Below are 25,188 nucleotides of genomic sequence, written 5' to 3' on the forward strand. Positions count from 1 at the left end.
AGCTAGCTGGCTTCTATCAGTTGACAAAAATACATAATCAAGTTTGTTATTTTGCTTTTTATGTATGTTGGTCATGATGGGAACACAGCTGAGCAACATGTTACCAAAACAGATCTGACATGGGTTTAGCAATACCTATGGCAGTTTGCTATATTGCGTTAACGTTAACGCGAACTCCGCCCTTTCTTACTGTGTGTCATTTGAATTTTACCCCTCCTCCCATGTGAAAAAGTCGTAGCCATTTTTATGTAGACTAAGCCAGCTCAACGCTTGTTTCCGCAGAGTAATTGATGGAATCTGCGAACTAACGTCACGGTAAGGTCTACAGAAACCTGTCGATGAGACGATTAACGTCAGATAATTTTAACAGTACAAGCTAAATATCACGATATGGTAACGTTATGTTTGTTTTGAATGGTAACTTTCCCGTAAATGCTGGGTGAGGTATCTCCCTCACACTGATCACGCTAAAGTGCAAGTTAGTTCCATGTTTAAGACAAGTCGGGCTGTTTAATTTTAATTCGTTTTCACCGACGAACAACCTGTTTGTTGTTTGTCATGGATTTTTCGTCCATCGTACAGCTCAAGGGATGTTTGGCTCAAGCGCCTTTGGTCTTTGTTACATCGCCGGCTAGCACACCACCATCGTTACTTATTAAATTTAGCCAATGCAAGCTAGCTAGTTGTGACAACGACAATGTAACTGTAATGTGAATGGTATATCTCCACAGTATTATTAATATTTGTAAAATGTAGATGCTTTTAATGTCCATACTCAGGTCACGAGAGTGGTATTTTGTCGTCTAAGTGTTAATCTAACGACATTAGCTAATGTTTCTGGCGTTATGTCCACAACTGAAATGTGTGTAACGTAGACGTTAACGTTAGTTGGCGAACATTATGTTAGCGACCATAGAGGGTGACGGTCCTTCTCTTCCTCCGTATAGCCTTATGTAGCTGAGGTTAACAGATTTTCGAAGATAACTACGTAGCGTTAGCTTACTTGCCACTCATATAGCTAAGAGGGCCAACTTTAAGTTGGAACAGACACCCACTTTCGTAACAATAATGTGTAGTCCTAGCGATTATAGTAGTTGTATGCTAAGAACCGTGCTGCCTGCAGCTCCCCCATGTTGGGTAAATTAGTAGTTAATCACAAATAGGCCTGCAAACTATATGGATATCATTTTGCTCCACCAAATATGTTTAATCTGGTTAGTGAACTCAAAACAAACCTCATTACTTATGTGTTTAGTTATTATAATGTTACACCTCAATTAATGTAATACATTTTAAGTAACAGTAATGTTTTTGTTTAAAGCAACACTATGGAGTTTTTCAACCTTCATAATATATTTACAAGAACCTTGTGATGGTACATCGACTTACAATAGGTTGAATGACATGTATGCCACAGCCTGGCTGGGTCTGTATCGATTTTACTGGCACTACGGAACTTCTGGGTGCGGGTAGTAACCCGAGCACAAAAAGAACTACAAAATTCAACTGCTCTATAGCATACCTCACCCCCCCCCACGCAATATCAGCGTTCACTCATTGGCATGAGCTAAGGAGGAGGAGCGGTGCCCAACCGATGCTGACTTGGTCTTCATGCTGTTGGAGTAGGCCTAGTAAGTGTAGGCCTATTGCTTGCATACTATCTCTAGATTAGTTGTTGTCTGCCTAGCGGAAGCTATCTGGTCCTCCATTTATCTTCATGAATCTAATGCTAGTAGACGAGCGAATTATCAATCTGGTAGATAGCATTCTCGTTCTGATTTGAGCATTGCAATCGATGACATGCAAATCGCAAATGTTTGATCTAAAATGTTGTAACCTACAGCCTAATGTTGGAGTAGTGTTTTACGACGAAGCCCCTATTCATTTTTCTGGTTAAAGTGTCTTGCCTCAGGCTATAATGCAAGCGATTTTTCAACTTTGCAGATTCATCTATGGTAGCTTGATATTATAATAGCCTATTGACGATATATGGCTATTACCTACCACACAAACATTGAATTGAATTAGCATATCCATTCTGTAAAACAGTAGCCAATAGGCTACTATAATGGCGCTGGCTTGTAAACGTGAACTACGCGATCTTTTGGCGTTTGAAAAAAATAAAACCCATGAAATTATATTCATATGACATGCTGAAATATATGGCACTGTACCTGGGATGAAGACATTGCACACGCAACGCAGGCGGGGTATCGGCTTGTTAACAAATGCACGTGTATTCCCTGGTGTAACCGTGACAGATTTTACGACAGTACTAGAAGACAATACTGTTTCCCGACTGTAGGGGGACCCCGAGAGCAAAACTTCCATAGTGTTGCTTTAAAGGTTGAGTTTATAGTTCTAATCCAATACCATTTTTGTAAAATGCAGCCAATTGACCTCACAGGGAGTTGGACTGATAAGCAATTTGATCAATCATCAGGCTGATGATAGTTGCTTTCTCGATAGAGAACCGTTTGCAACACTTGCATCGCAACGGGCACTAACTTTGAAATCATTGGACCAGCTTACCAATCACATTGATCAGAGATTCCTAACGTCACTTCCTATTTCGCCTAAACTTTACAAACTGACAATAAACAGCATCAACAGTCAAGAATGTGGGTCTACCTTTGCTGTAAATAAATTTCTGCATTCTGCAATGACGTTTGCCGGTGTTGCTACTAGGGATGAGTCGTGATCGTAGAATATTTGACTAGTCAAACTGTGCGAAATTCGAGCTTTTTTTCAAATATCGTTATTTTCACACAGTTCCAATGTGTAAGGTTATAGGCTACATAATTCACGTCTCGCCAACTGTCACAGATCGCGCAGCAGGGTATTTCCCTGTCGCTAGCATGAGTGAAACCCCCTATAGGATACTGCCCGATCTAGGCTACCTGCATTTTGTAGGCTACATAGTAAACAAACAACAGAAGAGCATTGTCATGACCTCGTGACTGTTAACTCTGCAGAACCAAACTCTTGCAATACTGTCAAGACATATGCCCACCAATGTACGCTTAGTCGCTTACCCCATGAGATAGTGGAAGGCCAACTAGAAGAAATATCCCCACCTGGCAAAGTTAGCAATCATCTACTTGAGTGTTACTGCGACTTCTGTGCCATCCGAGCGGGGACTACTGGTAATTGTTAATAGGTTGTGTTCGCCTCTCCTCCCTGACCATGTTGACATGCTCATTTTTTTAACAAGTATATGACATGCCAAACTGTAAGGCTATAAATAGTGACATTAATTGAAACTAATTTGTTAAAAAAAGTAGGTTATTGCACAAGGCAGGTTAGCATAAAATCATTTATGTATAGCATTTTTTTAATCTAACGAGCATCTGGTTTGGCGATGCAGAAACACACTGAAATGCATTGATTGGAACATTTACTTTTAAAAAACGGCCTGATGGTGTTGATAAAAATAAAGTGCTGATTAAAATAAAGTCCTCTGCAATGTCTGCTGCTTGGAATTTGCATATCACCGATGTTTGTTAACTCTAAAGTCACACATCAATGCAAAAAAATAGTGTTGACATTTCTATTGTGTCCCCTAGGCTTTATCTGTGGCCTGAAATGCTTTGAAAAAAAAACTTCTTCCCGAAGCACTTTTGAATTCAGAATATTAGGTCATATCAAAGATTATTATGGCCATTATTTGAACAGTGAAAATAATAATAAAATAGTTTTTGAACTTTAATGTCACTAATGCTGATTATTCAATGACTCATTTGAATTAAAATATTTAAAATACTTTCACAGCAAAAATTATATAGGATTAATTTAGATTAATTAATCAGAGTATGTAATTAATTCGATTACATTTTTTAATCGATTGGCAGCCCTATGTTTTGCTGTATGATTATTCATGACTGCACACATTGTGCAGATATTATAGGTAGGCCACTATTACTATTATAGGCTCCAACAGCTCTACCTCTTCCTGCCTTCAGCGGTCAGCAGCACTGAAGCCTGGAAATATTGTAAACAAAGGACATTTTCGCAGCGTGCTAATCATGCTAACCAGATTTAATAGCGATTTAGCCAATCGTCTTTGTGCATGCTGAAGGGGCATTGAGAGGGAGAGGAAGAGAGCATGTGGGGTAAGGAGAGTCTGTTTATAAGGCACTCCTACTCTGGTAGAGTTGCACATAGCTCTGCAATGAAAGAGCTATGAAATTATTATTTAGCCTATTTATTTTTTGAGAACGTGGTTAAGGCGGGAGGGGTGTGTTGCTTTTAATTATCGAGCGCTCTATCGAACATATTTTTTTGATTTCCCAGCCTTAGTTCCTACCAGAGCAGGGGGGCGTCCCTCTCTACCTTCAAAAAACTCCTGAAGACCCAGACTTCTAGCACTACCAACAACTAGTATGCTAATTCTAGCACTTACCACCTGACTAAAACTAACACTTGACTCTATAGAAGTAGTACTTATTGCTGCACTAACTTGTCCTTGTCGCACTGTACCATTGCTCTGATAAAACAATTCCGGCTCGTCTGACTATACTGAGCTACTTGAATACTTCAAATTTAGTCGATATTGTTATTTGCGCTTTGCCAAATGGAGTAGGCATACCACACCAGTACAACATCAATGTGGGAGCATCTGAAACGGAGGCAGCCCCAGCTTGCTGAACAGCTGCTAGATCTAGCTAACGGTAGCAAGCAGATTGCAGTAGCTTTTAACGTTATCTGTCTAACGTTAGCTAACTCACGAGTCATGACTTAACTTTAGTCATGCTGTGATCGTTTACGAGTCAAATATAACATTAGATTAACGTTAGCCAGCTTATAGTATCATGATTCAGTACGCTTCAGTGCGCTTGGGGGCAGCCATGGCCTACTGGTTAGTGCTTCAGACTTGTAACCGGAGGGTTGCCGGTTTGAACCCCGACCAGTAGGAACGGCTGAAGTGCCCTTGAGCAAGGCACCTAACTAGGGCTGGGACAACGCGTCGACGTAATCGATGACGTCGACGCAAACAATACGTCGACGCAAAATATGAGCGTCGATTCGTCAAGCATGTGCTGCTAAATATTTTTTCATTTTACACCTTGTGTTTTTTCATACGTTGACTAATCTGTGGCTGGGCACCACGAAATCAAAACCGGCCACCACACATTGATGTTCTATGTTGTAGGCCTGCTATTTAAATTAAAGATAAGATAAAATTATTTCATTGAGCTGCACTTGCCACTTACTCACACAGCCTTTCCTCGCCCCGCCCGCTCTCTCTCGTAACGAGCCCGCTGCTCCTCCTCTGCATGTGCATTTAACAAAACACGAGGATTGTTGTTGCCACATAGAAGCACTGCATAGAACACAGTGGGCTACATTGCTATTAAATCCGCTTAGCATCGTGACCATGCTGCGCAAATTTGTTCAAAACCGCTGCATTAAAGTTAAAGTAAACTCTGCTAAGGTCTTATCACAACATAGTACATTGAGGAGACTAAACGAAGTTAAGTTACAGTATGCAATCAAGCAGTAACCTTATCTCAAAGCTAACGTTAGAATACTGTTTGGATGTCAAGTTTAGCATGCTTACTTGCAGCTGCTTGTATTAGCCTACTCATGCAGGCCTCATTTTATTGACTCTGTTTGCAAAATCCAGATGGAAATGGAAAAGTGTTTTCCAAGACTCAAAAGTGCTTGTCCAAAGGAGAAGTACAAACTGTTATTTGAACTACGTTATGAATTGCATCCACACATGATTCCCACAAGAACGTCTTAAAATGACTAACTGAAACTTTATTGAATGCTACCTCTGACTCTGACTAAGAATACATTACTTTGCACTTGTAGTTACTTGCACTTCAGTCTTTTATTTTGGAATCTTAAGAGCAATAAACATATATTGCAATGTTAAATAATTCATGTTTTTTCATTCAGATATGTAAATAAACATGTATAAGTTGCTATTAGTGAATTAATGGGGAGATAATCGATAATCGAATCAAATCGAAATCGAATCGGACTGAAAAAATGAATCGTTAGATTAATCGATGCATCGAAAAAATAATCGCTAGATTAATCGTTTAAAAAATAATTGTTTATCCCAGCCCTACACCTAACCACTCACTGCTCCCCGAGCGCTGCTGTAGCAGGCAGCTCACTGCGTCAGGATTTGTGTGTGCTTCACCTCACTGTGTGTTCACTGTGTGCTGAGTGTGTTTCACTAATTCACGGATTTGGATAAATGCAGAAACCAAATTTCCCTCACGGGCTCAAAAGAGTATATTTACTTATACTTACTTATACTGCTAGTTCACCAATGTCAACTAACGGAGCCAAGCAATGTCCAGGCCAGGGCTGCACATAAGCTGGTGTGCAGTGCTCATGAAAGAATTAATGTTGGGACTAGTGGTGTTGTCTATTATATGATACGCAGTAGGGCTGCACGATATTAGGAAAACATGCGATATGCGATACCATTATTGAGTAATGCGATAACGATATAATTTGCGATATTTAAATATACTGCTCAATAAAGGTTTTCCACACATATTTTGAAACCTTCCACCCTTTTCTCCATTCTCAAACTACATTCACAGAATGTCTGACAGTTTTTGCAAAATAAAACACTCGCCTCAAAAGTTTTACTTGTGCTCAGAACCAAACAGTGACAGAGTGATTCAGTGTATGATTGAAGTGTTCCCTCAATTTTTTTGAGCAGTATATTTAATGTTTTTTTTTTCATTCTGCTTGCTGCAAACATACACTGTAGGGTTGGGGGGGGGGGGGGGGGGTAAATGTATAATTACAGAAATAAATGTATAATTTTTAAATAATATAAAATATCATGTAGCCTATATGGCCTGATGAAAGTGGACAGCTAAGAGACCTACTGACTAGGCTATCGAAGTTGTGTGGAAGATCTGCTCCTAATCCTCATAAAAGACGGGTGGACAGCCAATCTGAACACTTGTGCACCAACCAGCGGAATATTCCACATTGCCAGCCTTCCATGGGCCTAGCAAAGAAGCTAGGCCTACTTAAGCTATATCGCGGCAATCATCTCAGTCTGTAACCTCATACAGTACGCTGCGCATCCCACGTTATTAGGCTACCGGCATGCCGACTACGAGGGCAGCGGAAAGTGAAAGTAATTGGGCTGCAATCGCACAGTCCAGAAGTAGGTTAAACAACTTTTACAAATAACGAATCCTGATTACCTCTGTGCTGCTGTCTGGGGCTTTTGCTAAATGCAAATCATGAAATACAAGTCTTACAGACAGTTAAAGACAACTTCTGATATAACGATAACGAAAGAAATTGTTTATTTTAACACGGTGGAGAAGGACGCATTTGCGCTGTGTTTGTAACACGGCATCCTTCATAAAACCAAAATATTCCCATATAACAGACGTGCTTTTCCTTTTAGTCACTAATTCCTCTTCACCCAAGTGTAGCCTACCTCGCTCGACTCACTATTTTCAGCCATCACGACTTAGCTCCCGCTTTAACACCTAAAACACCACACACCTAAACTGGTAGGGGACGGGCTTCTTGGGCTGCATGACCGCATCAGTTTGGTAAAATATGTTGACATTCAGAATGTGAATACACCATAGACTGTATGGAATGCGCACGGCACAGAAAATGTATCGAATTTATCGAAAATTAAGTAATCTTTGCGGTATGTCCATCGCAAGTGTTGATATCGCGATAACGATAGATTTTAGATATATCGTGCAGCCCTAATACGCAGGACTATACAGTATACCCAGGGGTGGTAACGCACATGAGTGAAAAAGTATTTTTTTGCAACGGCAACTTTACATATTCCTTTTTCAAAGCGGTACTTCTACTTTTACTCAAGTACATTTTTGAGCCAGTAATGTACTTAACTACATTTTCAATTGCCTTTCAAGTTACAAGTCTATTATCGGAGGAGAAAGTATCTTGAGGGATAAAAGTGCACCTCTCCCTCGGTGTACAACGGTGTGGGAGAAAAAAAAACAGGGCTTCAGAATGCATTGCTACGTTTCCCCGCGATTATAAAAGTAATGACTGGCCTACCGGTATGTAGAATCAATCGGATCACTAATTGTATGTATGTAGGCTAATGTAGGCTAATTAGTTCCTTAATTTAATCATAAATTCTACTGAAGGTTTTGCGTCCATCTCCCTACCCGTTCCTCTCGATGCAATACTTCACAAACCTTTCGTTTAACACATGACAAACCATATATCAGAATAAACAGCAGACCTTACCGAACACAAAGGTGTAAAGCAGTCCCCTGTACAGTTAGCCGTTCCAGAGTAATCCAGTTTTGAATTTGCAGTAAATTTCTACATGCATGGATGTCTCCAAATTTGGGCTTTAAGTTTTACAATGTGTTTAAATTGTTCCACATGATTTCACAACGGGCCAAATACAAAATAAATGTTACACATATCGCCTAGATATCGGTAAATCAGAGGACAACTGACTAAGAGTTTGTGAAAGTAGATCACAAAATGCTAAGCATGCATCTAGGCTATTTGAGTTTCTTAAAGCTGAACTGTGCTTAAATTGTTCAATACATGATCATAACAGGCCAAATATAAAATAAATGTTAAATATAGCCTAGATATCTGTAAATATTAGATGATCAGATGATTTGCAGTTCTATGTAATATGTCATGTTTCATGTTTTTGTAATGTTTCATACAGTAATGCAAGTCTACTGCAGTGAATAGGCTATACAACTTTGATCATTTTTATAGCCTACTACTGTATAGTTAACTTTGGCCTTGGTGCCCTAACATGTGGCCTTTGTGCCCTCCACCAAATATGCCCAACTGAAGGCCAAGTGGCCTTGCCCCCAGAATGGTGAAATTCCAAGCCTGGTCTCACTCATTGGATCCAAATAACAGTAGGCCTAATAGCAACCTCCATGTCATGGTAGGGTAAGTTAAGCTATAAGCACATAGCCAATTAAACATGAAAAACCGGACACTTTTTGAAACTATTTCAGCTTGTGTAGGCTCAGTGCTTTCTGAACATATTGAACACACTTTTAAAAATACCGTGATAATACCGAAAACCGTGATAATTTTGGGTCACTATAACCGTGAGGTTAAATTTTCATACCGTTACATCCCTAGCCGAGATAAATGTCCCCTCTCCCCACTGCCTTTTAGCGGCTGGCAGCAGCAAACCGATCAGACGAGCCCGAGATGATGATCAAGTTTATCGTTGCCTACGATAGGCCTACTGAAACTTCCCTTCATCAAGTTCAGTCCGAAATAATTATTCACCAGAAAAATAGTTTGAACGTAAACCCGACGTACAGGAATGCTACCTGCGCCAAATTTATAGGAGTTATTGCAGATGAAAAGACGTCTTAAAATTGCGAACAATGCATACAAGGCCTTCCCGAACGACAGAGGATACAGATATCGCTGAAAAGGAGTGCGTCATGACCGCAGTTACATGCAGGGAGTAACCCGGTTTTCAACAGCAATATTCGTTTTGCGCGCAAGTTGTGTAAACTTATTCTGCTGGCATCAATCAATTTAATCCGGTATTTGGCGCAAACCGAATATCGCTGCTACATTTAAAGCCCGTATATTCCCTGCATGTATAACTGTGGTCATTGTGTACGGTGAATTGAATGGACACATTTAGATCGAGCATGGCAAGTCATTGCAATATCCTATAATAATAGGCCTACCATTTTGTTACTGCATTAACCATAGTGATGTTCTTATTGAAAATTTAAAAATACTAAAATTAAAAAGTAAATTGCATTGTAGGGCTGTCAAATGATTATTGCAATCATCATTGCAAAATCACATAAAAATCCCCCAGGCTACTTGGAACATCTCTTTAAATTGTGCTCAAATATATTTCTATGGAAGATGTTAGCATGGCGAGCTGGTTTAGCCAAGGCCTAAAGATCATGAAGAATAGTCTGTAAGACATTGAGCCATGAGATGTGCAGTTTGAAGCCCTTAAAAGACGTGCACTGTTAATTTACTCACTGTTATTTTTATTTAATTCATCTTGAGATGTTTTAAGTTTAAATTTCAGCTCAGTGAAGCACTTAACCCAGTACACTACGGGTGACCCGTATTCGGGCAAATACAGTGCCCCCCACCTCCCCCCAACAACCCCCATGCATTTCTTTGCACCTTATCATGAACTACCATAGTCATGCTATATACCATTTTAAAGCTGAGAAACTCAAGAATCGATATATGTAAAGCTTTCCATGAATTAACATATATTTCGTGTGTAAAATATAAGTTTATCCCGATATATAACATATCAGAATACCCCCCTCCACCACCCCCCAAAGTTGCTGCGTTCATATTTTGTCACTTGTCTGTATGGCCGTACCAATAAGTTAGCCCAGCATGCTTGGTCTTGAAATTTTCGTAAGAATCCATAGATGTAAAATATCTACATTGTTATATTGCCAATATATTGAGTAGTTGTACACGCCAGTACAAACAAAACAGATACATACGAAAAGAAGCGAAGTAAACACTTATTTTTCGCGGAAATCCAGATATTTCGGTTTTACTTCCATTATTGTCGCTGGATTCACGGTACTCCGCGTGTTCACGAGGCTCTTCTGATTCCATCGATACCCATTACATGTCTGTAGGACCAATGAGAGTCGAGATAGATGCCATCAAAGCCAATGAGTCACGTAAGCGATGAATCTGACAACCAGTCTTTGAATGGTCATAGCGCTGCGTCTGAGTGAGCCAATGAGATGGGACCTAGATGTCCGTGTAGCCAATGAGGAGAGCTTTCTTTAGACATGTGACACATCGTCCCATTCTACTTCCCTGTCGGCTAAACTCAAGGCGCATAGCCCATGCGTAACCAGATTCCGAAGCAGTGGTTTGGAAGTTTGTTACTAAACAAGCAAGAGACATGTTTTTGAAGGTTTTTGTTCGTAAAACATGCCAAAGAGACAAAAAAAAGACGAAACATGTCGAAGAACCCGAGGACATTGAAGATCTGGAGGACATCGATGAAGGAGAAGAAAGCATTTTCTCGGAATGCGACTCCGAGGAGGAGCAGAACTTTTTAGCTGGGAAGGACCCCGATTTTGAGCTGTGAGTAGACTACTTATATCCATATACAGTTACAGATACAGTTTAGTTTGCTTTTGTAATGTTTAGTGCATAGTTTTTCATTTAGCTTTGTTTCATAGTGTGAACAGTGTGAACAGTGTTCTGGTACCTGGGGGGAGGGGAGTTAGGTGAGAATGCAGTGTGTGTTTGTGTGTGTGTGTGTGTGTGTGTGTGTGTGTGTAAAAGAGAGAGCAGGGGGAGGTGTGACCTGAGTACACACATTTATATCATTTGTGTAAGTTGTTGGGAAGGGTTTTCATATACTTTAGTGGGTCTGAGCCTAACTTCCATCTGTACAATTGTTTCAGTGACAGCGATGAAGACTGGGCCCCGCCAAGCAAAAAAACAAGAGCTGAGGATCCTGTGTCTGAGGAAGAGGAGCCGGTGGCCGAGACTATTTCAGTTGTTCATAACACGTTCCATTTTGTTGACCGTGGTTGCCAACACAAATACATTTCTATTGCATTGAATGTGAATCATTTGATGTTTCGTTTGCCAGGGTATTGCTATTTTTTACCTTTGTTTCATTTTATAATACAAATGTTCACTGCATTACCTTGTTTGTCCTTTTTTCATGGAAATCTCAAAGGCGTAGGAGCAAAAGTAAGAGTTTCAGGTCAGATAATGCTTCTCTGGACTCATGGCACAGCCACTGCAAAGCACTCCAGGTACAAGCAACATGACACAGAGAGTGTAACCTTTCATTTGACACCAAGATCATGGTTCTACATAAAGGGGTTCTTGTATAGGAAGCATTTTAGTTTTGGGTAACCAAAGGTCCTTTTGGAGTCTCCAAATGGACACTTAGCAAAACGCATGTGTATGCCCACACAAATATGGGTCCCACACAGTCATACATCATCCTATAAGGATCTACTTTGACATACAGATTCACAAGACCTGGTAGTGGGCCTCAGTGGTGTTTTCAAGAGAAAATAAGTGACCAAGAGGGCAGAATGTGGTCATTTCTAGAGATGTACATAACCGCCTATAAAAAAAACTATCATTCTACCCTTTGCCACTCTCTGATAGTTCATCACACAGTCAATCTATTGGTACCAAAAAATTCTACAAGGCCTTAGCTTTCCAAAGAGGTCAGGCACTTGATTGTAAGTCAAAGTATGTGGCAACAGGGCCATTTTAAGTAGGCGGTGTGCAATTTCGAGGAAAAACTCAAAATAGGGGTGGAAATGTATAAGGTTAAAGCACCAACACTTCATCAAGTTACTTTTCTTGTAGAATTGTAAATCATAAGTCATAGGACAACCTATATAGGACAGTAATTAAGGAAAAAAAGTGAACCTGCTGCGGTGTTAAATGCAATGTGGTTGAAAATTTGGGTGCACTTTTGTGCTGGTGCATCTAAGAAAAAAAGTTAGGCGCACCAGTGCAAAAGGTTAGTCTAGAGCCCTGATTAATCTGTGGCGGCCGGTTTTAATTTCGTGACGCCCCGCCACAGATTAGTCAACGTATGGGAAACACTGATGTAGCCTTGGAAACACCCTGAATGTTTCACTCATACAAAGTCAGTGTAGGATATAGCTCTTCCTTAGTGTGACTTGCCCAAGCGTAATAATCAAGGAACACCATGGGCACAGCAGCACAATGATATCATGCAGCACCTGAAAATAGTCCCCGTAGGCTAACTTCCAGCAACAAGGTTGAGCTGCAGCAGACAAATTGGTTAGTGACTGGATTATTACACCTGAATGAGAGTATAGTTCCATGTCAAATTAGCCTAGAAAATCGCCACATTTCATTTTCCGTTGGTCTTATTACACTTTCTAACTTGAGAGGAGACAAGTTTTAAATAGGAAAGTTACCGGAAATCTTAGTCACTTTTAAACGTGATGCTAGCAGGCGAAATGCTAATGGTCTAATCCGATTCAATGATCTATGCTAGGCTGGAGCTAAAAGTGGTATCGCCAGACTCTGAGAACAGCTGGATGAACTGGAGAAAGGTAAAAATCAATTGTCTAACTCAAAGGGAGGTGGAAAATGATAGTTCCCCATATAGTGGAATATTTCTTTAAACTTCAAAGATTGGCTATTGTAAGTTCATTGATGGGGATGGAGTTTGCTAAATATTTTAGAAAGGAAAGAGATAAGTCATACAAGTGTACTATTCCTACAAAATAACTAGACACTAACAATGTAGAGCAAGAACAACCATGTGGTGATACTGTTTCAGTGAGTAAAGATTCATTTTGGAATCTAAGAAGACACATTTTGCAGAAACATGAGTTTGTGCTACGGAGAGCGAAGAAAAACATGATCAATTTGAATATGCTTCATATCAAGTAGAAGGCTAAAGTAAAACTTGGATGCTAAGCCTGTATTCTTTAGGCCAGTGGTCTCCAACACTGTGCCCGCGGGACGGCTATGAGGCGCCCCCAGCGCACACGCTCCATATTGAAGTTTTTATTAATAGATATTTAGGCTAAGTCTAGACCAGAACCATTTTAAGAATGTGTAGCCATACATCTGTAACATTAAACTAATATTGGTGATGCCTTACAAATTGTTGCTGCGTTAAATTTTAGCCTTTGGCTCCGAATCTGTTTTCCATTCAATCTTTAAACACTGAAGCGGAGCGCATACTAGAGGGTGACACGGGAATCAATTTTCACTCCCGTCCCATCCCGAGCCCACACAAATACGCCCGTCATATCCCGATCACGTGACTGCCCCCCCAAAAAAATCCTGTCCTGCAAAATCCCGAGAGAAAGGCTCCCGAATCCCGTCCCACTCCCGTTTCGTTCCCTATGTTGTCTAAAGCATTGGTTCCTAAAGGGTTGGTCGTAGGAGATTTTATTTGGGTCGCCAGCATAGTGACAATGTATGTAGTGTAATAGGCCTAGCTAATACCTTATATAGCTTAGGAACTCCTTCTGTGCACATTTAGAACACCGCCAGAACGTGAGGTTTATTTGCGTCATAGGCTACAGATAGTTTCAATTGTAGGTAGCCTAAGCCTCTTTAAAGTTAATGGCAGTCTCCTCACATTCCATCTTATTTCGGATTTAAAACGCACAAAAGTGCATTAGAAAGGCTAAATTTTAAATGGACATGTAAACGCTATTTCCTCTTTCCAATCTTGCAAACTTCACTACAGTAAAGCTGTATTGCCATTTATTAGCTAGTTTCCCATAACAACCACCACATAGGCTAGTCGACTTTGAACACAGTGAGCCATACAACTTGACAATTACACTATCATAGTGTGAATGTGTTGAGTAAAGCTACACATGTTTAGATTGATTTTGTTACCATGTGTATTCCTGCCGTTACAAAAACTAGCATCTCAGATAACGTTAGCGATTAGCTCACGTTGATATGGCAATAGAAAACACCTTCAGTTTTCGGTGTAATCGCTGACGCTGATTGATTGGCTTGTGAACAGGGCAGCTGCTTTGTATTGCTCTGATTGGCTACTGCTAGCCGCAGAGTAGCCTATCAACAAACGTATTGTGAGTTGTAAGTGGTTCTCTTCTAGAAATGCCTTGCAATCTTTGGGTGCACTCACCGCATGTTTTAATTTAATCTCCGGCTCCGTTCCCCTCCCGCCCAATCCCGTTGATTTCTGCCCGTCCCGTCCCGATCACGTTACCAACAGTGAAATTGACTCCCGTACCGCAGGACTCCCGCGGGAATACCGTGACCCGCGGGAGTCCCGAAAAATTGTCATCCTCTAGCCCATACGCTGCTTGCATGCATTGACAGTAAAGGGGGGAAAAACTTGCTCGTCTGGTGTAGCCAATGGAAGCATATCTTTGCAAAAGTTCTGTGGCCATTCCGTGTTCGTCAAATACGGTGCATGACTGTTCAAGGACTGAAAAACAATTGCTTTAGCTCACAGGCCTTTTCTCCTCCATAGGCTACTGGCGTAGCAATAGCGCTGAAAATCTTGTGGCATGCATGACTGTGCAGGACTGCATTAAAAACAAAACCTTCTTCACTGGTGAAAAACAAAACCTTTTATTGTCAGATCATGGAGAGATTTCAGGTGTGCAATAACTATAAAAGGCGTCTTCATTAGAGGTGGATTTTGTCGTTCGTTCTCATGACACAGTTCGCGTCGTTCAGTTCACCAAGATGATTAGTTCTGAAACGTCCGTTCGTTCAGTTGCATTACCCGTAGCCTACAACGTAGTTCAGCGGTGAATCATGGAATGCAGGTTCTCAGCTCCTCGTTTGTGCAAACGGTCAACATTACACTGTAATTTTAACGGCAAATATATAGCTGCAACTTCTTGATTATGTGTACTTTTAGACAAAACAGCAGTAGCTAATGTGTTCATTCACCTTGACATTAAATTGACATATTGAAGGTAAATAGAGTAGAATACGGCTAGATCAGCTAATTTCTTTTTTAAAAATGTGTTCATTCATAAAGGAAACAAAGACCCAGTAGGCTATGCCGACTAGGCTTGGGTATCGAATATCGAGTATTGGTTGGAACCGGGACTATCTTTGCGATTTTCCCGGAATCGTTCAAAAGTTTAAATTTCGATTCCTAGTTTCGATTCCCAGTCCGCCGACCTGAAGAAGAAATGGCTGAACACCAACGAAGAAGCGCATAGTTCATAATTAAAATTCATGGAGAAGGTCAGACTATTTCATTCAGAAAGCAGGGTTCCCGCGGATCCTTAAATAGTCTTAAATACAACTGAATTTTCGAAAGAGAGGTAGGCTATTAAATGTGCGTATGGGACCGCCAGCGAGTGCAAGAGAGTGAGTGATGTCTCAATCCAGTTTCGTGTATTTAAAACGCAATTAGTGACTAGGCTATTAGGCTACGGGAGGAAGTGTAGTGGTTGCAGAGTGAAGATGTTTTTCACGGGTGTGGTTAAAGAAGTAAAAACAGTAATAATACAGTAGGCCTATGTACAAAATAATATGCCTGACGTTTTCGTGGTGTAGCTGAGGCCAGAGAGATATACAGGACGCGGAATGAGGAAGCCTACGGTAGAATGAGCAAGAGAAAGAAAGAGCGATAGGTTGGCCATACGTTCGAATTTAGGCCGGACATATGGATTTTAAAAGCCCTGTCCGGCGTCCGGCGCAGCCTCAAGCCGGACGCTCATTTGTTCTCCTTTTTGGAGTTGCGCTTGGCATCTAAAATCGTTGCTCGGACGCAGCATCGTTTCACAAACTATGGACGCGAAGACTGCTGGTCAAATTATGTGCAGTGCTTCGCAATTAAATGTTAAGTTGATCTGTTTGCATCTTTCCAGCGTGTGTTGCTGGCCTAGCCTAGGGAAGAAAATATCTGTCTAAGTTATAATAGCCTACCTGTAATATCTGCCAGCAGCTTGCTTGCCAGCGTTTCCCAGTAGGCTAGGCCTACTTCGCAAAAGTTGTGAACTATAACCGCATATTTTTTGAATGTCGGCGACTGGCTACATAAAAACGTGTGTTCATAATACGTGCATGCTTGAGATGAAACCAGCGGTTTTCAGCAGGATCATGCGAGGAGGACCTAGCTGTCTCTTAATTAATTTAAAACAAGTCAATGGTTTTACAATGTTTCAGTCAAGCTTTGGTTGGTTTAGATACAACTGGTATGCAAAATGTAAAATAGTGGATTAACTTGGACAATAGATGCACATAGTAAATTATATAAAGTAGGCTTATTAAAATATGTAAATAGCTTAGTCTAACTTTGAAAAAAATATTGAAGGGAATCCAGTCCAGTGCACATGTCTTTAGCCTAGGCTACTACAGACACAGGTGAAGAACAGTCAGCCTCAGCAGTAAGCAAAACCAAATATGTACAGCCAGCTTCAAAAGCAAGCAGCCCAGACCCTAAAATTGGGCATTTATAGCTTTGAAGGTAATTCACACACAATTATTTTTCTTTCGCCAACATATATTTGGTAACTTCTGTAGACATCCAAAATGGGCTGGGGGTTAAAATTAGTAGGAAAAAAAAACTATTGCATAAACAGTCATATATATCTTTTTGCCGTGGTATAGTCTTAAGTTTCATTTAGATGTCTTGAAAAGGTCTTAAAAGTCTTTAAATATGCACTTGGAAAATGTGCAGATACCCTGAGAAAGACCGTTGGTTAGCTAGCTCATTTAAAATATCCTAAACTTTTTTTGACCCAGCCTCTTAAAAAAATCGGAATCGAGAATCGCTAGGAACCGGAATCGAAATAAGAAATCGGAATTGGAATCGGAATCGTTCAAATTCAAACGATACCCAACCCTAATGCCGACAAACATGTTTAAAGGCTTGGCAGAAAGATTATATTGATGAAAAGGTTTCAAGTCCCCATTTTGCCTAGGGCATAAAAAAAAATGTTCTTGGGTTCCGGTTTCCGACCGACCCTGTCAATTTATGTGCGACCCAAATTTATTTTATGAGCTTGGGGAAGAAATAACACTAAATAGTCTAGGCTACATTAAATAAATCCACAAATAAAAGGCGAACTATAATTACATTAATTACCCCTTGCGTTATGTATAGGGATGAGCGTATTCTCTCTGTTACAAAGTAGCCTATGCACAGTTCACGAAGACGATTGTTTTCGTCGAAGGCACTCGCAATTTTGTCTAAACACCGCAACTTTTTCGCAAATTTGTCATCGTAGTTTCACTGTGAAATGTCACCTACCGCAACAGTCCCTCGCGCAGAATATTGAGCCAGATGGCACACTTCTGCACCTTCTGCATATGACACCAAAGACTGCCCTAAGTGTTCGTTCCTCTGCAGTTTTGATGACAATAAATAGAAGGCTAACGTTAACGATCTGCTTACTTGCATCTCTCAACCTGGTGTTGCTAACCTACCTAGGCTATGAAAGTAAGTTAATTAAGGCCTACTTGTTTTACTGACATTTGAGTAGGCTATGCAACCCATTGGCAAACGTTTACCTGGATATGTCCTTTTAGCTTATGTCATGTTTATGTCAAGCTTATGTTTGCTAGCTTGTGGGCTTAGTTTGAGTAGTGCTACCAAAATCATAAAAATTAATAAAATTGCAAGACATTTACCTCTTCTATGATCCAAGAATGATTTCATTCGAGTTGTTTTTTTTAACATTTATTTTAACTAATGACATAGAAGACATTCCCACTTGCATCCACATATGGTAATGCACTATGCAAAAAGTGATTTACACTCGTAGCCGAACACAGTGAGATGCAAGCCTTCCAATCCACTCAGAAATGTAATTAGGCTACTCTCACGTCCTTAAAGGGGCAGGCAATCAATTAGACGTACACCACCAATGTAATGACATTAAACAGAAGTGTAGTCAAATAGTTTAAATCAATATGAAATTACTAGATACTTACTTGGATATTAGTAATTATGCAGGCCACAGACTATGAATTATTAAAAAGATGTGAACTTAATATGAATTACAAAATATATGAATGTATTGAAACATATGACATGATGCCATCTCTTTAGGTGACTGTCTTTTTTGGACAGTTCTACTATAATGCTTTGTGAATTACCTCAGTCAAAGCATTTTCACAAATAAAGTAGGCCTACTTTGATTTTCTGTAATCCTTACTGTTTACCTTTGATTATCCTTTTTAATAAGCATCAAGATTATCAGTGTGATTTTGGTCTTACTAACCTTAATTGCCCTAAATTTAAACTATTCTTGCAATTTTCACTTCCTCCCGCAATTTCTCCACAAGAAACAGCTAAAATCACCGCAACTTCCATCCAGGCATTTTAGGTCGCAACAGTCTCAAAAAACCTCGCGGAATCCTGGTGGGATTGATTTTCTACCTATCCCTTACTGCCACTGGAAAAAAAAAAAAAAAATTCCCTACCGACCCATGGCCTCAACTGACAACCAACAGGAACCAAACCTTTTTTTTTTTTATGCCCAGGCTACAGAGCCATAATCACTCTGCTTCTAGCCAAGAACGAGTGACTGACTTAACGAGAACGACAGACCGAAGTGAAACAGGTGGAGGGTCTTGGCGTGAGAACGAACGAACGAGACAGATTGAAGAGACATTTATTAACCTGGCATGACACAGAAAATACAAAGACAGCATGCATTTACCATTAGACAGATATTTAAATGTAAATGCCAATATTGAAATGCAAAATGGAATTGTTAATGTAAACCATTATCGTTATTTTTTTCGTATGCTCTCCCACTAGTCTCACTAGCCCATTTTTTTTTTCATGGAAACGGTTGCTATTCTGTCATGCCATTGGCTAATTCGATGAGAACGTTTTAGAAACAATACAGACAACAGCATACGATTGGTTTGGCTCTCGCCTTAAGAAGCCTGGCCATAGGCATTCACAGCAGCACTAGGTCAGTGTGATAAAGCGACGAACGAAAGAACGAACAAGAACTGGAAAGGCGAACCAGGTCATTCATTTTAAAGACCCGTTCGAACAAACTAGTTTGTTCGCGACCGACCCACCTCTAGTCTTCATAAGTTAGGGTGGTGTGGGAGATTATTATTGAAATGTTAAAACTAGTGCTGTCAAACGATTAAAATCTTTAATCACGATTAATCGCTGAATTCCTATAGTTAATCACGATTAATCACATATTTTATCATATGATTAAAATTCTATTATTTTGCATTTCTGAACTTTCCAGGAGTCCAGGAGCAATTATGCTTTATCTTGATTGGGATTCAAATGAAAGCAAAGCAAGTTACTTTATTAACTGAACTTTAAGACATAGGTCTATTTGATTATTTCAAATCAAATTTCAAAAGATGTGCAGCAGACCTGAGGCAACACAATATATTCTTCAGAAATATATCTGATATAAACTGAAATAAATGCTACTGCAGAAGTGCATGCACAAAATGTAGGCCTACACACATTGTAAAGGGCATAACAGACAGAAAATATTATATTCATACTATATTCATTATCTTTAAGTTCAGTTGAAAATAAGGAGCTTTTCAACATGAGTGCATTGCCATTTTATAGGCCTACAGTCTATGGTGCACTGTCACTTGCCACACACATCAACGCCGAAGTTTTTGACAGGCAAACACTGGATGAACAATGGCTTTTATGGAGCAGCGACCAAATATAACTGAATCGTGATTTACACGGCAGCAAAGTGCGATGCTGGTGTGCGGAGTTGTATTGAAAAGAATGGAATCTAATGTAAATGAATGTCGAAAGCAGAGTGCATCGCAAATAGTAGCAGCCAAAGAGGAATGTTGATAACAGAACAAGTGACGGTGAAAAAATATTTGGCGGCATACAACTAATGCGTCAGCCTAGGCTACTACTCTTTGGCCGGCTCGTTAGCCCAACCAAGTGTGTGCAGCATGCCTTTACGTAGCCTACTAATGGCGCCATATCATCATAAAGATATATTTTATCTGCATCACGCCCCATTTTAGCGGAAAACATGTTAACATTATATCATTGAAAGACAGCTAGTAATCACACGTTGACGTTACATCTAGTTATTAATTCACAGGACATTCAATCATTTTACTAACACGGCAGTTATGAAGAATTATGTTTATGTAACTTACTCATGTCGATACGATGTACATTACCAACCTAATTCGTTTGCAATACCCCATGTATTATACAAATTTAGCATGTACACTTACCATAATATTCCATGCAAAATGGTTAGCTTGCTCGCTAGCTAACTGTGGAACTTCAGTATAACATAGCCAATTATCTCACCTAGTTGTAGGAAATAGGCTACGTTCATATTACAAGTGATAGAATGAATGTGTGACTTATGTTTAGTTGATGTTATGACATGTAAAGTTAAGCTTGCTGAACTTAATTATAGTCAGCCACGGGCAGTTTGACTGTGCCTATCGATACATTCGTGACACTCCTGTTAGTAAACTGGAGAGAGCAAAACATAGGAACATGGTCACATTAATCCCATAAACACACAGACAACTCTTGCACCAACCTTTTTTTGTGCTTTTTCATGTTTGTTTCAAGATTTAGTAAGTTTACTATGAGCATGTTTTGCTCTCCACTTTGATGCAGCATAGATTTCCATTATATCAGTCATCTTCCCCCTAAAAGGGGGCGTGTATGCAGCACATACAACGTTCCGTTCCATTCCATTCGTCAGTGTTTAGTTTCCGGTCTGGCTAGATCGGTGTGGTGTTGTAGTTGTTCTAACGTTACTAGTTGTTGCAACAGCATGTGAAAAAACTACAAAGTTTGTTACACCAAAATGAACGTTAATCTCGCAATAAAAAAATTGACGCCGTTAAAATAGGTTTCCGTTAACGCCGTTAATAACGCGTCTAACTGACAGCACTAGTTAAAACCGAATTGTCTACTGAAATCAGAACTTAAACAACCCCTGAATTCATAATGGTGGGTAATGCTAAAAATTGTAACCTAAATTATTAATTGCACAAAAAGATTGCTTTTTTGTTTAAACAAATGAGATTAGATTCCCCATGCAAACTTTTAAATGAACAAACTGAACATAAAATGTTGGTAGTGTTGCATATTGATATTAAAGTATCGAAGAATCAGATGAAAATAGTTGCTTAATATATAAAGACTTAGCCTATAGGCCTAGCCTGGCGGGCCATCCTATATCATTGAAATGTATAGTCTGGAATCGAACCATTCACCTCGCTTAATTCAAGGGGTGGGCAGAGAATTGTCTTTCAAACTGCCTAGGCATGCAATAGGCCAGCGCTATGACCATATCTGTATCCGGTCGGCAAAACGGCAAATACATCCTTCTTCGAAAGGAATGACTTAAGTGCATTGTGTTGCTCAACTTTCAAAAAAAGCATAAGTCCAACTCCTCCAAAGTTGACGCCAACGCCGATTGAAACTAGAGTTCTCAACGGGCCTGAAAATTACAACCCGACCCGATGTAACCCGACACATCAACATGAATTATCTGCCCGAACCCGGCCTGCGGCCCGACGTAAAACAAAAGCTTAGGCTACATTTTGACTGTTAAACCCTGACTTTATTTAGGTGAAGATTCAACACATTAGCGTGAATCACTTAAAATGGTGATTTTCTCCTCTTCTGGCATATCGTGATGGAAGAACCATGCCAACTTTGGATGCGGTACTTTTTGCAATACAGTACCCTTGATAAACATATCGTTGGAAAGCTTAGTTTATGGGCGTTCATATGAGCACAATAACTTCATTTTGTAAATTTTACCAAAGCGACTGGTTTCGCCTTGCAGGGTCACATATTTCATCAGCACCTTGCATTTTGAGCATTGCACATAACCTGAAGAATTTCCATCAGAATCCAGCCACTTTCCAGACCTCTGATTTTCCCACTCCTGTAGTAGCGATGGTGAATTCACCTGCGGCAAGTTTAGCCTACTTTTCAACAACTCCATCTTCTTCTCCAGGCTAAAGGCGTGCACGCAGCGGCAGGTCTGCCCCTCTCATGCACGTTGCACGCAGCAGCAGACTTTCTTTACGGTGAACAGCTGCGCTGATTAATAGGCTAAATGTTTTTTTTTTTCACTGAGCAGAAAAGATTAAGCCCGAGGTCCGACCCGACCCGAGTCATTTGCTTATATTTTCGACCCGAACCCGGCCCGAACCTACGGGTCCCGTCGGGTTTGTCGGGCCGACCTGACCCGTTGAGAACTCTAATTGAAACAACCGCTCTTCGTTCGCCATAGCCACCTTCCTTGTTGTTCACCGTCGCAGGACTGTCGTTATCCTGTTAAGCCCGCCTTAAGACTCTCTAACAAAATAGAGCACTGTGATTGGATGAGGTCCACGGCGTCAGCCAATAGAAATACCTATGGTTTTATACTAGACGTACAGGCTGAGCAAATTAATTTGCCGCCGCTAGGGTGCGTCTAGATTTCTAGGCTACTATAGGCCTACAATATTGATAATTTAAAAGTAAAAATCACATAGGCCTATTTAGGAGGATTAGGCCCTACTATTGCAAAAAAGGGGTGAGGGTCTGTTTGTTTCAAATGAGTAGCCCTCCAAATGATTTCGGGTCCTTCAGGTAGCCCTCACTCCAAAAAAGGTTGGAGACCCCTGCTGTAGGCAATTAATCACACTGATCTCTTTAGTTTTAGGCTTATGTGTGTTGATGTTGCCAAGCTTGTTTGTTGTTGCACTATCGGTGTTCTTTTAAAATAAATGTTCTATGAGTGGAATATATTGCCGTTGCTCTTAGTTCTTTGAGTTTTAAGTTTTCTGTTTAAGGTGACAATTTGGCTTTTAGATTATTTCTCTCTCTTTTAAATTGGAGCGTGGAGCGATTTCACTGGAGCGTAGGGCTGGGCGATATGGACCAAAACTGATATCCTGATATTTTGGAGCTGATTGGCGATATACGATATACAGTACCCTCCAGAATTATTGGCACCTTTGGTAATGTTGACTAAAAACAGGAATAAAAAATGATCTTTTGATGATTCATTGTACTCTCACAATGAAAACAACAAGGAAAAATGCACCCTTGAAGGGAAGAAAATGTATTCTGAGAAAAAAGAAAATCTCATAAAGCAATAAATATTTTTAATGAAAACACGTTGCTCACAATTATTGGCACCCCTAGAAAATCTTATATGTATAAACCTAACAGAAGCATTTCCCTATCTAATTTTAACTTTGTTGTTAAGTTAATCAGAGTGTCTGTGAACTTTCAGAGGTACTTCATCACTAAAGTATGAAAATAAAGTGACAGAGGCTAAATCCTCTTGTCATTTTTCTACATCAGAAAGACAAGAGAATACACTAAATTTAAATAAAAAGAAAGTGTGTTGACATTTGTAAGTCAGAGAATGTTTATAAAAACTAGGTACTTTGTTGAAAATGCCTATTTACAGTTAAAACAATGATTGAAAGGTTCTAATCAACTGGAAATGTGACAAAAATGCTTGGACAAGGACCCATGGTTATCTCGCCCCCACGTACAGTATGGGGGATGGTAAGATATGCTAAAAAATTCCATAAGGACCACAATTGGAGAGTTAGACAAAGGTGTCATCTTGGAGTCACCAAGTCCCACAAACAATTTTCAAAAGTGACCTCACTGCTAATAGCTTATTTAGAGGGAATGCTAGGTAAACGCCTGTCCAGTCATTTAATTACCAATGTAAACGGCAGGAGTTACTGAATAGTACAGTGACTTTGTCTGGAGTGTGGTCTATTGTCAGATGAAATGAAAATTGCGCTCTTTGGCTAGGAACACTTTAGGTGTACATTGAAGAATGACTATACTGAAAAGAACCCCATACCTAATAAGAATTATGGTGGAGGGGCTGTGCTGTTGTGGGGCTGTTTATATTCCCAAAGGCCTTGGGAATCTAATTAAGGTGCATGGTATCACCAACAACAAGAAAAACCTGAACATTCTCAAAGGAAATCTTTCAATCCCTGCCAAAATACTAAACGTTGGTCATGATTAGATCATTCATCAGGTTAATGAACAGATCCAGATCAAAATAAATATGGTTTACTGACTGCAAAATCAAGCTTCGGCCATTGCCATCTCAGTCCCCTGATTTAAACTCCACAGAAAAACAGTGGGGTGAGTCAAAGAGGAGAATGCACAAGTGTGGACTTAGGAATCTGGACGATCTGGGGAGCTTTTGTAAAGACAAACAAATTGTGAGCAACGTGTTTTTGTTAAAATATTTATTTCTTTATGATTTTTTCCTAATTCTCATCACCAACAGATTAGTTTTTAAACCAGATTTTAGTCAACTTTAGCACGAGGTGGCAATAATTCTGGAGGGTACTGTATATTGATATTTTAAACAGAACGAGCAAAGTGTTAGCCTGACGTAGTCATACTCAATTCTAGTCAGAATATGAGTCGGATACTGCTCCATTTAGACGTAATTATGGGGCGTGTTTCAACCGATACAGGGGGGGAATGCCTATGCACTCAATTGGATAGACCTAACCAATCAGAGCAACAAAATAGCTTACCGTGAGGTGTAGGAAGAAAACACACAAACCATCCTTCTTCTCCACAAATGCCTTAACTTGTTTTCTGGTCTTTTGTAAAAGTTGGTGCCATCAATAACTCCTAGCCTACAACACTCATTAGCAAAATCTAAGAGATACGTAGTAGGGTAGGCTATTAGGAAAAAACTGATAGCCTATATCCCCTCCGTTTTTAAAAATAATTCTGTT

The 25,188-nt window shown here is 39.9% G+C and overlaps 1 protein-coding gene and 1 long non-coding RNA gene across 3 annotated transcripts in view; both read left to right on the forward strand.

Annotated features, from left to right (window-relative positions):
- Positions 1–227: 227 nt before the first annotated feature.
- ccdc71 (coiled-coil domain containing 71) overlaps positions 228–25,188 on the forward strand; it is a 29,278-nt gene continuing 4,317 nt past the window's right edge. Inside the window, exons 1-2 of one of the 2 annotated variants that reach the window (XM_076268154.1) lie at positions 256–315; positions 12,995–13,052. The gene's annotated coding sequence lies outside the window, so the exon portion shown is untranslated. Of the gene's footprint in view, positions 316–12,994; positions 13,053–25,188 lie in introns of both variants that reach the window. The other variant, XM_076268153.1, reaches the window with a different exon arrangement.
- LOC143103860 (uncharacterized) lies at positions 10,055–11,643 on the forward strand. Its single transcript, XR_012982951.1, has 2 exons — positions 10,055–11,073; positions 11,400–11,643. It is a non-coding gene; the product is annotated as an uncharacterized LOC143103860 (long non-coding RNA).

This window comes from Alosa pseudoharengus, unplaced genomic scaffold, assembly GCF_046254945.1.
Source record: "Alosa pseudoharengus isolate Yale_2024_CS ecotype anadromous, Long Island Sound unplaced genomic scaffold, YU_APseudo_1.1 YU_APseudo_1.1_scf_5, whole genome shotgun sequence".
Classification (NCBI taxonomy): domain Eukaryota; kingdom Metazoa; phylum Chordata; class Actinopteri; order Clupeiformes; family Clupeidae; genus Alosa; species Alosa pseudoharengus.